We start from the raw sequence: 12,570 nt of genomic DNA on the forward strand, positions 1-12,570 counted from the left end.
TCTTTGCTTCATAATAATCTTTTCCAATTTATTTATCTGTAGCTTCAAATTACATTCAACATAATTCAATTTCTGTATTGATATTAGTTAATTTTATTTTTATCAATCTCCACTTTTACATGTTTTCCATTCACCATGCTTCTATTTATACCTTATGTTATTTATACCTAATTGCTTCACAGCACACACTTTATGAATGTAGTAGCCTATCATAATTATCTTCCATATCTTCAATTGTATTAATTTGTTGGTGAATTGTAGTGAAGACTGATTTGGGCGTAATGCCTGTAGTCTTCCTTGACATTGTAAATAAATAAATAGATAAATAAGTAATAGTGGCTCCTGTAAGACCTGTTATTTTTCCTTTTTCAGTTTATTACAAGAATGCGTTTCTTATTGACAAGAAAACAAAAATCTCCACACCTAATTCAGCGCCAGCTGCTCACACACCTTCAGATGCCGAAGCCACATCTCGGTGAGGAAAAATGCAAACATACTTCAGTACCTACCTTACTTGGAATGAAATAAGAATTAGTCCAGTCGAATGGTCATTTTTCAAGAAACAGCCCCGAAAGAATTTTTCTCACGGGTTGTATATGTATTTTGGGGCGCTGATTTCAAATCTGAAATTTGCTGACATGCCAGAGGGCGGCTTCACCCCCTAAACCTCCAAAATTTCAGACTTTCTCTAGTTTTTCCATTTAATCTCGAAAACTTCGAGTTTTTGGAGAAAAATCATTCTATACAAAATTGAGGATAATATAATTTCCAATATATTGATTGGTCATGCAGGACTCCACCGTTTTGATTCCGGGGCTACACATTTTCAAAAAAAGAATTTTTCAAGGGGTTTTCAAAATTATGCAAACCTACCACTTCTACCCTATTCAACTTGGATATTTTTACAGAAATAATAAAAAAACACAGATAACGTGGAAAAACAATCAATTCTGATTATGCTTCCTCGGGAATTTTTCAATTCAGTAGAGTGATGAGGGGGAATACACCTAAAAATAGAAAATCATGTTCTACAGCCAAAAAACAAAATTTTCATTGTAATACCTTTCCAAGGCCTTCCTAACAAAAAATGCATATTTTGACTGAAATCATCTCACAAGGGTTATGTTCTATGAGAATCACCCATTAGAGACATTTAATTTCAGTATTTCCTAGTTTGGTGGGGGGGGGTTATGCTTAAGCATATGTCAAGGATCAAAGCTCAAACACTTGGAACTTTTGACAGAATGATCAGATCTCCTCGAACTACAGCTCATTCTACTCAGCTTGTCAAGGCGGTTCAAAATAATGTATTATAACTGAAATTTGATAAAAATACAAAATATTTCCTCGAGTGTATTTTAGCCCGTACACAAAAAAATGGCCAATTTCTATATTCGAAACAGTGTATCTCAGTAACCCGAAATGATAGAAAATGGTACTTGGTCTTGATTTGAAGAACAGAATCTTTTCTTTCAAGTGAGATGGATGATTTTGTGAAAAATGATCGTGAAGTAAGATACATTTGTTACAAAAAATCAAGAAATTTGCGATATTCTCCTCATCTTCACAATCACGATAGTTCTTCGATAATAAACAGTCATGTAAGATGGATTCAAGGCAATGCAGCTTATAGACATGTAATTCTCTTCCATTGGAGACCAATCACAAGTTTCTATCTTGTATCGTAGGCCTACTCGTTTCTAAGACTCTTGAATAACAGTAAAATTACAGAAAAAAAATCTTTTTTCCAATTGGCTGTACATTTTTAATGGTATTGGAATCAAAAGTATGATCAATGGGAGCAAAAAGAGGAGAAAATTCTCTGCAACCCTGACAACTTTTTGGATTTTTTATCTAAAGTGTTTCACAAGATATGCAATTTCAAATATGTGAAACTGTGAAAATTAGGAAAACATCGCAAATTTCTCGCATTCTCAAAGGTGTCTATCTTTGGAGGCACGCATTCCCGTGTTGGATGAGTTTTTGGGTGAACGGTATGCGCTAAGTATGCTAAAACTTACGCTCGAATAACATACAAAGAATTATCAAAAACTGCAGAATGAGACTAAAAAACAATGAATACAATACTGTATACATAATATTATTCTATAAATATGAAGAAAATAAAAATCTCAGTACCCTTTTATTTTCTTTATATTTATATTACAAGTAGCCCTATACAGAAAAGAGATAAATAATATTATATTGTTGCTATTGTTGAACCTCTATCATCTTGGAATTAGCCATTATATGGTTAGAACCAGCAATAAATCAGCCGATTACAGACAAAACATGATGATTTCCTAATTTAGCGAGCAAAGAAGTAAAAATTGTACTGTGCACGTGAGAAAGTTATAATCATACTGCACTTGTGAAGAGAGTGTTGGACAGTATCTAATTACAGGTTACCTATTCTAAAATTAGTTCTTTCAATGATTGTTTAGTATACAATATAGAGGAGTGTTCAACCATCATCTGCAGGAAAAATATTGAGTTACATGACATGTTTTGCATTAAATTCCAGTATTCTTTATTGATTGTTTATCACAAATGACAATGTATTGCCAGGTCTTGCAACACCCATTGCATACTAGCACTACATTATAATGGAAACAAATGAACAATTAACATATTCAGAACAGAAAATAAATATGTAGATGAGTAGATAACTTCTAGAAACAAAGAGTAGAACCTATTTGCTATCTGCTGAGGCCTCGATTGGCAACATCATGCTCGCCCTGCATACAGTCACTTTCTGGCCATGTTACTTAAATAGCTATTGTACACGGTTCCACTTCAATATTGTATTTTTCAGATCCCTTGATGTGGACTACAAGCTATGGCCTGAAGGAATCTACTCAACGTTCATCAGTGGAGATGGGTATAGTCTCCTAGTGGGCTCAAAACCCAAATTAGATATTGACTTCGGGACTGCAAGGTCAGTGGAAATCCAGCTAGAGTAAAGCTGTATTCTCACAATATTAGTTGCATGTGTCACAATGGCAGTGTATGTGTCCCATTCAGTGAACATAATTCTTACTAAGATCTTTTATTATCTTATTCCTACTATAGTGAGTTCCACGTTATTATGGCAGTGTTTGATTAACAATTATATTGCTATTCTCGTCTATCATTCAACAAAAAGGATAGTGCTATCCCTTTCTTGCTTTACTCTGTTGCCAGATCGTCTTTTAACAATGTATAATTAATAATTGCTTAGCAAAAAATTTCATCTCAATTATGTAAATTCATCGAGAAATTATTGGAAAGTATAATAATTTATTGCTTGATAGAATATAACTGATTTTTTTAGAAGAGAATGAACAGTTAAAATTACATCAATAAAATTGTATCAGCAACCGTTTATAGAAGGCATTGACAAGACAGAGGATTGGCAACGTTGTTGTCCCACCTTTCTCAACTGTCATTATAACGTAGACCTTACCTACTTTAGGACTATTCATACCTGCTCGGACGGGCTGAGTGAGGATAGTCGCATTTTAGAACTCATAGAACTTATATCATATATCATACCTGAACCAGACATGGATTCTTATACTGGAATATGTGGTAATCTAGATTTAAATAAATTCTTAGACTAGAATGAATTCTGTTACTGATAGCAAACTGACCAAAATCCTAGGCTCAACTCACACTTAAGCAACTCAGGTCGAGAAGAGACTCGACTCTAGTAGAGAGCATGTGTTTCCAAAATGGTGACACTTGCTGGATCTATCGATTCTAGTCTCCACGACGTTACCATTTTGAAACACATGCTCTCCCCTGAAGTTGGGCCTTACACCACCCTGGAAAAATTCACATTTGAGTCTCATGTGGTGGGAGTCTAAGGTTTATGTTTTAACACTTGACCTTCACAACAATGATATCACCATATGAGATAAAATTATAATAACTAAACATCTCCTTTTTGTTACAGTTGCAAAAAAGTGGATTATTTGAGTGATCATTACAAAACTGAACTGAAAATAATTGCTGAAAACGGTGGAGAATCCTATGCTCACTTAACAGAGAATATAGATAATTGGTCCAGGATCATCCAACAACAATCTTGGAGATGTGAATATAAAGATAGAACAGAAGTAGGTTTGCCTTCAAATAATGCTGCAAGGTTGTTGTGAGTAGCATGCAAGTAGAGGGGAAGTGCCAATTGAGACGCACTATTGAGGCTTTTCTGGCTCTACTGTGATTATGATGTAATTCGAACTTTGAACCAAATCCCTATTGACTCAAGTGGGATCCACGTTATAATGACATTAATCTATATAATGAGAGAGAGAGAGTAGGGTTGTGTTTGTTCTTTTGTTCATGTATTCGTTTGTTCATTTGTTTGTTTGTTCGCATCAAAACATGTCACCTTGTGGATTGCATACCGGGAAAATGGGAATGATTTAGATCTCCAAATTTTGCACATAAATTCTAAAAATATCAATCTCGTGCACCTGGAAGCCCAAATTTCAATTTTCCTTCTAGATTTTTCAGAATTAATGTCCAAATTTCATTAAAAATCGTACATACAATTCCATAAAAAATCACCAAACATCTGTTTCTATTATTGCTTTCTACCTGATACCACTTAATGTCAATAATATTGTTTTGATAATTGATAAATATTTTTAATAATTATGATAATATTTTTATTTTAAATATAATAATAGTATTGTTTTGATAATTAATAAATATTCTTATTTTCACAAACTCTGTATAATAATATGGTGAATGTGAAACAGCTGCATCATATAAATTATCTCGAAAACATCTGTTTAGAAAAACTTTCTTCATGTCGGTTAACATTTAATCATGATAAAATGCTATACTTCAATTGAGATTAACGCTAACTGATGCATTTTGGTTGCACAAAAAAGAGATTTCAAGCGATAATGCCAATTAAACTAATCAATGTAGAATAATTATAACAGGCCATCCATGGGGAATTGAATCCAACTAACGCCGATTAGGTACCTAGTGATAGCTGTCTTCCAAAATTAGTTTTTGGTAAAAAATCTACAGAATTCAAAGTATGAGCTGAATATGAATGAATTTCATCTGTTAATAAAATAGAAAAGAAGTATTTAGCTGATATTAGCATTCAAAATTAGATTCTGATTTTTAAGGTTAGTTTTTGATCTTGTTCGTTTACAGATAGCATGACACTGGCAACAGACAGATCTCAGAACATTTTTGCGGTGCATGCATAATGAATAGTCACCGCTACAATAACATAACCTTACTTTTTTGCCATTTGTTTGGAATAATAATTTTAATAACATCACTGTCGGATAAATTACAGAGTTGCCGGATTGTGAAACTGTTAATATCTTGATAAGTCAACTAGAAAACTCAATCGGAATTAAAAACTAACCGATATTTGTGGAACAGAAATGAATCCGTAGAACTAACGCTGATTTGTTAATTAGTGTTAATGTCCATATTTAACAGACGTACGTGCTACTGGCCCATAGTTTTGAAACTTCATTTTCCTGATGCAATGTTTAGGTCTACACATGGCATGCATTATCAATTTTTCAGCTAGAACACCTTTCTGAGATAAAGTGCTTAATAAACGTCTACAATTTCATCAATACTGTATCGGCAATATGAAAATGCATGTAGTTAATATGTCTTTGTATAAGGGTGTTGATATTTACATAAAGAAATTATTCTTTTCCATTTTTATTCAATTGAAATTTCAAAATCATTCCAGCCCTGAGAGAATGTGTAATCACTGTTCAGTCAGTCGAAAATTTCAATATTGGAATGAGGGGTATTTTGGCAAGCTGAGCAAAAAAATAAGTACATATGCACATTTTCGTTACATCTTCAAATGAAAAATGAGTTTTGTGGGTTGTCAAAACTCCCTCTGAAAGGGGAACTATTGAAATTATTCCATCTTTTAGTAAAATAACAATGATCATCCATCCATCTATCATCTTCTATACTATGATAAAGGAAAGAACTGGATTATACATGTATACAGGTGTAAAGTATAGGAAAATTATGTTTGACGCATCATCACGTCTGAACTACTGGACTGATTAACTTGAAATTTTGCATATAGATTCTTGCTCAACCGAGTATGGTTATAAACCTATTTAAAATTCTTCAATATTTGATAACATCAAGTTTCCAGTTTGTCAAGTTTTCAATTATTTGTCATGCTTTCAGTTGTTGTAAGGAAGCAGCAAACGGGAATGCTTTCTCAAAAAGGAAATTAGAAGATAGGTATGATTGGGTTGGGGATTTTTTGGAATGATAAAAACAGCTTTTCCATCACACCCAAATTTTTTTTGCCATTTTGGATCCAACTTCTTCTTCTAATTGAAAGGTGGTCATATGATACATGATTCCAATACAGGATTTCCAGAGAAAAGGTATGGTGAAAACCGCACATCAATATCTCAAACCTTTCAAAATTTATTCTCATTCATTCCCTCTATTATAGTATAGAAGATGATAGATAGATGGATGATATATCCATCCATCTACCATATTCTATACTATAATAAGGGAAAGGACTGGCTTAAACACGTATACACATGTAGAGTATAGGAAAATTATGTTTGACGCATCATCACGTCTGTACTGCACTAATTCACTCGGTTAATCAACCGAGGATTCTTATAGGCCTATTTTCAATTCTTCTAGATTCCATTACGTCAAATTTTAAAATAGACCCTTGCAAAGCACGGGTTACCTGCTGGTAATAATAATAATATTGAGTGTCCTGGTTGGCTCAGATCTGGTGTCATAGTTTTCAGGTCACAACTCCTCAAATTAAAGACAGTACCGTATTTGATTAACATTGGTGTTGCTATCCTTGAGTCTATCATCTTTGTATCACCCTTGTATCATCTTTGTATCATCTTCATATTACCTTCCTACAGTGAGGTCCATGTTACCATGAAGGTAATATCCTCAAAATGTCCTACCAAATTTGAAATGATCTGTCCCAAAAATTCAAACTTTATGCCCTCATATCTCAAAAATTGATTATAGGAGAATAATTTTCTGGGAAAAAATTTAATTTTGATAGCTTGATAGTATAAAAATCGAAAAACTTTGGAAAATATCACCAGTAAAAAGATTTTCTCAGCCTTTGCACAGCCTTAACATTGTGTCTTGAACACCTCATGAGTGCTGTATACTTAGGCCTACTACCTTCACTCACCCTATAATTTCGAATCAATTTCTTGTTTCTTATTCCCTTCAAGATTTTCATTGCGTTTTGTAAGATTTAATGATATTTTTGGATGTGAACAACTTGGAAATGTTTTCAGATATCGATGTGCGGCTTTCGCCATTCATTTATTCTCAAAATCATGTATCATGTGACTACTTTCTCATACCTTCTCAAAATGGTGGACCAGAATTTTCTAGTCAAGGGGATGCAGTTTTTCCAATGTAAATAGGATACCCAATCATGGTCAAATGAGCCTACCCTCGTAACAGGAACACAATTTGTTTCTATAATCTTCACCAATTCTAATTTTACACTGATTGAATACCTACTTATTGTTACACGAAAGGTATAACAGTGGAAAACCATGAATTCTACATGAAATTTACTGAAAAAAATGTCCTGTAAAATTATTTTATATCTACCTCAGTTTTCAACATTTTTGAATCATGTCAATAGCTAGAAAATTATCAGTCAAATCTGATTCTAAGGGTACGATGATTAGGAAATAAACCAAATTTTCAATACGATTCATAATTATTATTTGTCCCTTTGTTTGTCGTTTTTCAACACTCAAAGTTGAAAAGCGCTCAGAGAGGGCATTTGTCAAGTTCGAAGTCAAATTTCAAATAGTTTGAATGCTCATTAAGAGTTCTAAAACATCAGACAAAAAAGAAAATAGTATAAATCTTACTGGGAATGTCTTCCTCTTTCCAAACATTTCCATAGAATCAGGTGGATTTTGACTGATAGTTCTCTAGTATTGATGTTCCTCAAAAATATCGAAATGAAGATATGTCTCAAACTCAAAGTTCGAGACAATTTTACTGTACATTTGTTGTTACAAATTCCATGTAGAATCGATGGTCTTTGTTTCTCACACTTTTGTGAGACAATGTAGAGTTAAATTATAGTAAATTGAACAATCACTTGATTGTAATTGACTTATTAGTATAAAACGATACCAGAAAATCACAACTAAAAGATATTCCTTTTATTTATAGAGGAGAAGCTATTTCATAAGAGTGGTCAATCACCTGGAGATTTTAGAACCAGTCCACATGCTGCAGTCTTATGATGGTGTTGAGATTCTGAGGAGACCATCTGCAGAGAAATATATACTGGAAATTTTTGAATTGAAATACCTTTTGGAAAATCCAGATAACCCAGAGGATCATTTAACTCCAATAAGGGCCAGTAAGTAAAGTCTGTCATTGCAAATCATAATCTATATATATATATATATATATATATATATATATATATATATATAAATGAATGTCTGTTTGTGTGTTTGTTTCTTTGTTAGTTTGCGTGTTTCCTCTAGACTCGAAAGCTACTTGACAGAATGGCTTGAGACTTTGTGAATATGTTGTGTGAATATTGGGGATGGTTCCTGATCAGAAATTTTAATAGGGGGGCTAATAATAATTATAGATTGATCCATTTTACAGACCTATGTTTTCTAAATTGTTGGCCGAGCGGCTAACATAGAACGGGAAAATCATCATGATTCAAGATCATGTTGTGGTAATAAGATTTAGCATCTGAACTTACCAGCTGTAATAAACACGTCACTCTGTGATAACATTGTTTACTGATATCAAAACGGTAGTTTCAAGCACATAGGAAGTCCGTATCGAGATGTAAATGAAAATATAGATTGTGAATGAATAAATTTCATGATTCAAGTGTGACATGAGATACATTCACTTTTTGGCGGTATGAAGTTCGCCGGGTGAGCTAAAGTCTGAGATAAATTACTTTTAACATGAAGAGGAGAAACCCATTTCTCCCTCCACAGTTTGTAGCATAGACACAGACGGACATCCTGCGCACAATTGGATGCACCGTGTCATTTTGCTTCATGTTCTTGTGATGAAAACATCTCTGTAACATACACAAACCAATATACCTGCTGACCAGTACACTACTTGGAACATTGCCAGCAATAGATGGAGGGGAGTGTTGCTGCGTCGTGTTACAAAGCTCTCTCACTCAGACACAAAAGAAGGAGAATGCTGCTAGGTAGTGGGAGTGATTAGTGGAGGATAGAGCATCGGACCTCTCCGTCTTCGAGAAAGAGCCGTGTTAAAAGTGATTTATCTCTCACTTTAGTCTGGAATAATTGTTTCATACTACAGTGGAACCTTTATAATCTGCATCCCATTTTATACATGCCAGAACATGATGGCTGAAACTATGAATGATCTTTATTATGTACATCAGCTTAATATCAATTCTTCCTCTTCTTCTTCTTCTTCTTCTTCTTCTTCTTCTTCTTCTTCTTCTTCTTCTTCTTCTTCTTCGTCACAAAATATAGAAATCATTCAATCAATCATCAGAAGAACGTTTCGAGTAGCTTGGTCCTTATATTGTCTCTGCAACTCTGAAAATAACAGTTAGACTCAACTCACACTTACGCAACTCAGGTCAAAAATAGAGACTCGACTCTAGTCGAGAGAATGTGTTTCCAAATGGTGACACTCAGACCAGTTAATTCTAGTCTCCGCAGCGTCACCATTTGAAAATTCATGCTCTCATCTGGAGTCGAGTCTCTTCTCAATCTGAGTTGCGCGTGAGTGTGAGTTGAGCTTAATAGTGGTACAGCATTAATTTATCTGTTAATTAATTATTCTCAAGCATTTTTGTTTTGATGAAAGAAATAGAGTTGTATGTTGTTTTGTTGTTGTTTCAATACAGTTGTAAGACTGACCCACCTAAGAGCTGAAACCCTGATTGATTGTCACCATCATGGATTGTATGGCTGTATTGGTTGCATTCAAAGCCGCTGTTCAGTTAGTGAAAGATGGGACTGGTCAGTGAACGTGGCTCTGAATGAAACATTGTTTAGTCTAGCTTAAAGACCTTATAGATGAAGTATATGATAGACCTAGCTTAAAGATGCATAGACTCACATGCAGAGCTAGTGTACTTCAAATTGAAATCAATTAAAATACCTCAGTGGCAGCTTTCAAATTCAAGTGAGAACTAGCATTGGGCAGGAATAGGCAATGTGGGTCTATTGATACCTCTTCAAGATCTTTGGTTTAACTGATAAGAAAAAAAAACATCATAATTATCTGGTTCCTTCACTGATCAGCACATTGTATTTTTCTACCGATTGAAAAGAACATGAACAGAGTAGCTGAATTTAAACAGACATGGCTAAATATGAGGTGGTTTACAATATTATTTAATAATGAACTCCATTATAATGTATTTGGGAGCTGAGATATGCATGATTAATAATAATAATAAATGCTTTATTCAACCAATAAAACACCATGGAATTGATCAGTGGCTTCGAACGCAACCATTAATGAATTAATTCGGTGATCAATCAGCTGATCACAGATAAAATTAATATTTTCCTAGATTAATGAAATTAATTTCAATAAATGCTGAGAGTAAGTGAGGGAATTTAATACAACACTCCATTGATAGAATTAATCTTTTATATATATTTCAAAGAATGTTGTGATAGAATTGCTATTGCTGATGTTATGAACAACTTTGTATATTTGGTAACCCTGGAATAATAACGTAGGGTAAACTGGTCCATGTTGGGACATCAAAATTCGAACGGCTATAACTTGGACAGAGATAAAAATCTGCTGAGCATTAAACGTTTTGTTATGTGTAAATTCCCATATCATGATGTATCATGTTTGTGTATTTTGTTTTTCTGCAGGTGGTGATATCAGTTTTGCCGCTGATGATAGGCCTAGTGACACTGACACCGCTTATGCGATGGGGTAAGCAAACAATGTTTTTGATTCAAATAGAAGTTGCAACAAAATTGAGTCACTGTGTGCTTCATGGAAGCCTACAAATTTCAAACAATAATAATGATGAATGCTGAGTGATCCCAGGTCCGGAGTCAGAATTTTCAGGTTTCACCTGATCGATTTCAGGGCCTCTGACAAGACTTAACTACTGTTATTCAGGCAGACGGGACCGATGGTTTAACCTGTCCATCCAATACTAGTATAACATTAATGATTTGAACAGTGGTATCCAACATTTGAGATTAATGGTTGATGACCTGTTTTGTAAATGTAATCATTCAAAAAACATGTTCGAAATCTTCAAGGAAAGAATTGGAACAAGAAATGACTCATGTATTAGTCTGGGCACAAATGTCATTCCGTGGTCATTTTTGAGTAACAGCCGTGGAGGATGTCTCAATTTCTTCGTTAGGTCTAGCAGAATGAGAATCGTGATGATGATAAGTCGAAATCACAGGCAAAAACCTCGGAAACAAGATGGCCGCCAAAATATACATGGTTTTGCTATATCGCTGGTATTCCAATAACCGTTCGAGATATTCAACCGTTTTTTAGACGATAATAGTTTTAAAATCTTTTTCTACAGTTTTTGTTTCATAACATTTTCTTCTAAAACGCACATTTTTCAGTTATAATCTTCAAAAGCCTAAAAAAACGTTTTTTCTAAATTTGTTCAAATTTCATTCCATTATAACTTTTTTTTCAATTACCTCATTAAAAACTGTAATGTTACAGTTTGTTGATTGTATCGCAATGGCACTCATAATGATTATATTGATATTAATGTATAGATAGTAATATCAGTACTGTATATTGATTAATATCGATATTGGATTACGAAGTGAACAGCTGGTTTGTCTGGTTGAATTTATATGAAATCATTTGTAATTTTTTGTTTGTTTGTTATATTCGAATTTGATTGCAAAACGTCTCAGTCTATCTTTGATGTTCCTGAATCCAATTGTGATAATGATAATAATAATAATAATTGATGATGGAAAAAGTTGAAAAAAAGAGTAACATAAAAAAAGTAAAAAGAGTAAACCTTGGAAAAAGGATGGGCGATCCACCAGTTCCCAGAAGGGAACTCTGTAAAATCGTTGTTGCGCAGCATTTGATGGTAGAGCAAAAGCAGTTGGTTTTCAATTATTATCAACTGAATGATTATTTTGAAATTTGGAAGGAAAAACATTTTTATTAGGAGTCAAATCTATCTAATTTATCTATTTAGAATTTTTAGAATTTATTTCAGTGAGAATTAAATATGAATTTTTACATAAATATATTGGTTTCATGAAAATAGTTACTCTGCATCTATTTGAATACAAAAATCAATCAGTTTAGATTATGGAGTTTTGAGAATTTGATAAATTTGAAATATTGAAATGAACTTTCGATTCTCAATGATTTTACAAAACTTTAATCAGAATTGTATTGGACTATTTTATCATTACTTATTATTCATAACAACAAGTTGTATGACAGTTTTAAAACAGGATTCAAGACATAATTAATTTGGAATTTCTAAAAAACAAAACATTATAGAAAACAAGTTCTTTGCCTAAGAAGAGACCTCCTGGACCT

General features: G+C 33.4%; 1 protein-coding gene across 3 annotated transcripts in view; it reads left to right on the forward strand.

The window, feature by feature from the left end:
• Positions 1 to 12,570, forward strand: part of LOC111050857 — a 201,553-nt gene that overhangs the window by 71,854 nt on the left and 117,129 nt on the right. For all 3 annotated transcript variants that reach the window (XR_005572881.1, XR_005572882.1, XM_039440722.1), the window contains 5 exons: positions 373 to 475; positions 2,816 to 2,938; positions 3,938 to 4,100; positions 8,200 to 8,392; positions 10,890 to 10,953. The gene's annotated coding sequence lies outside the window, so the exon portion shown is untranslated. The remainder of the gene's footprint in view (positions 1 to 372; positions 476 to 2,815; positions 2,939 to 3,937; positions 4,101 to 8,199; positions 8,393 to 10,889; positions 10,954 to 12,570) is intronic.

This window comes from Nilaparvata lugens, chromosome 14 (assembly GCF_014356525.2).
Source record: "Nilaparvata lugens isolate BPH chromosome 14, ASM1435652v1, whole genome shotgun sequence".
NCBI lineage: Eukaryota > Metazoa > Arthropoda > Insecta > Hemiptera > Delphacidae > Nilaparvata > Nilaparvata lugens.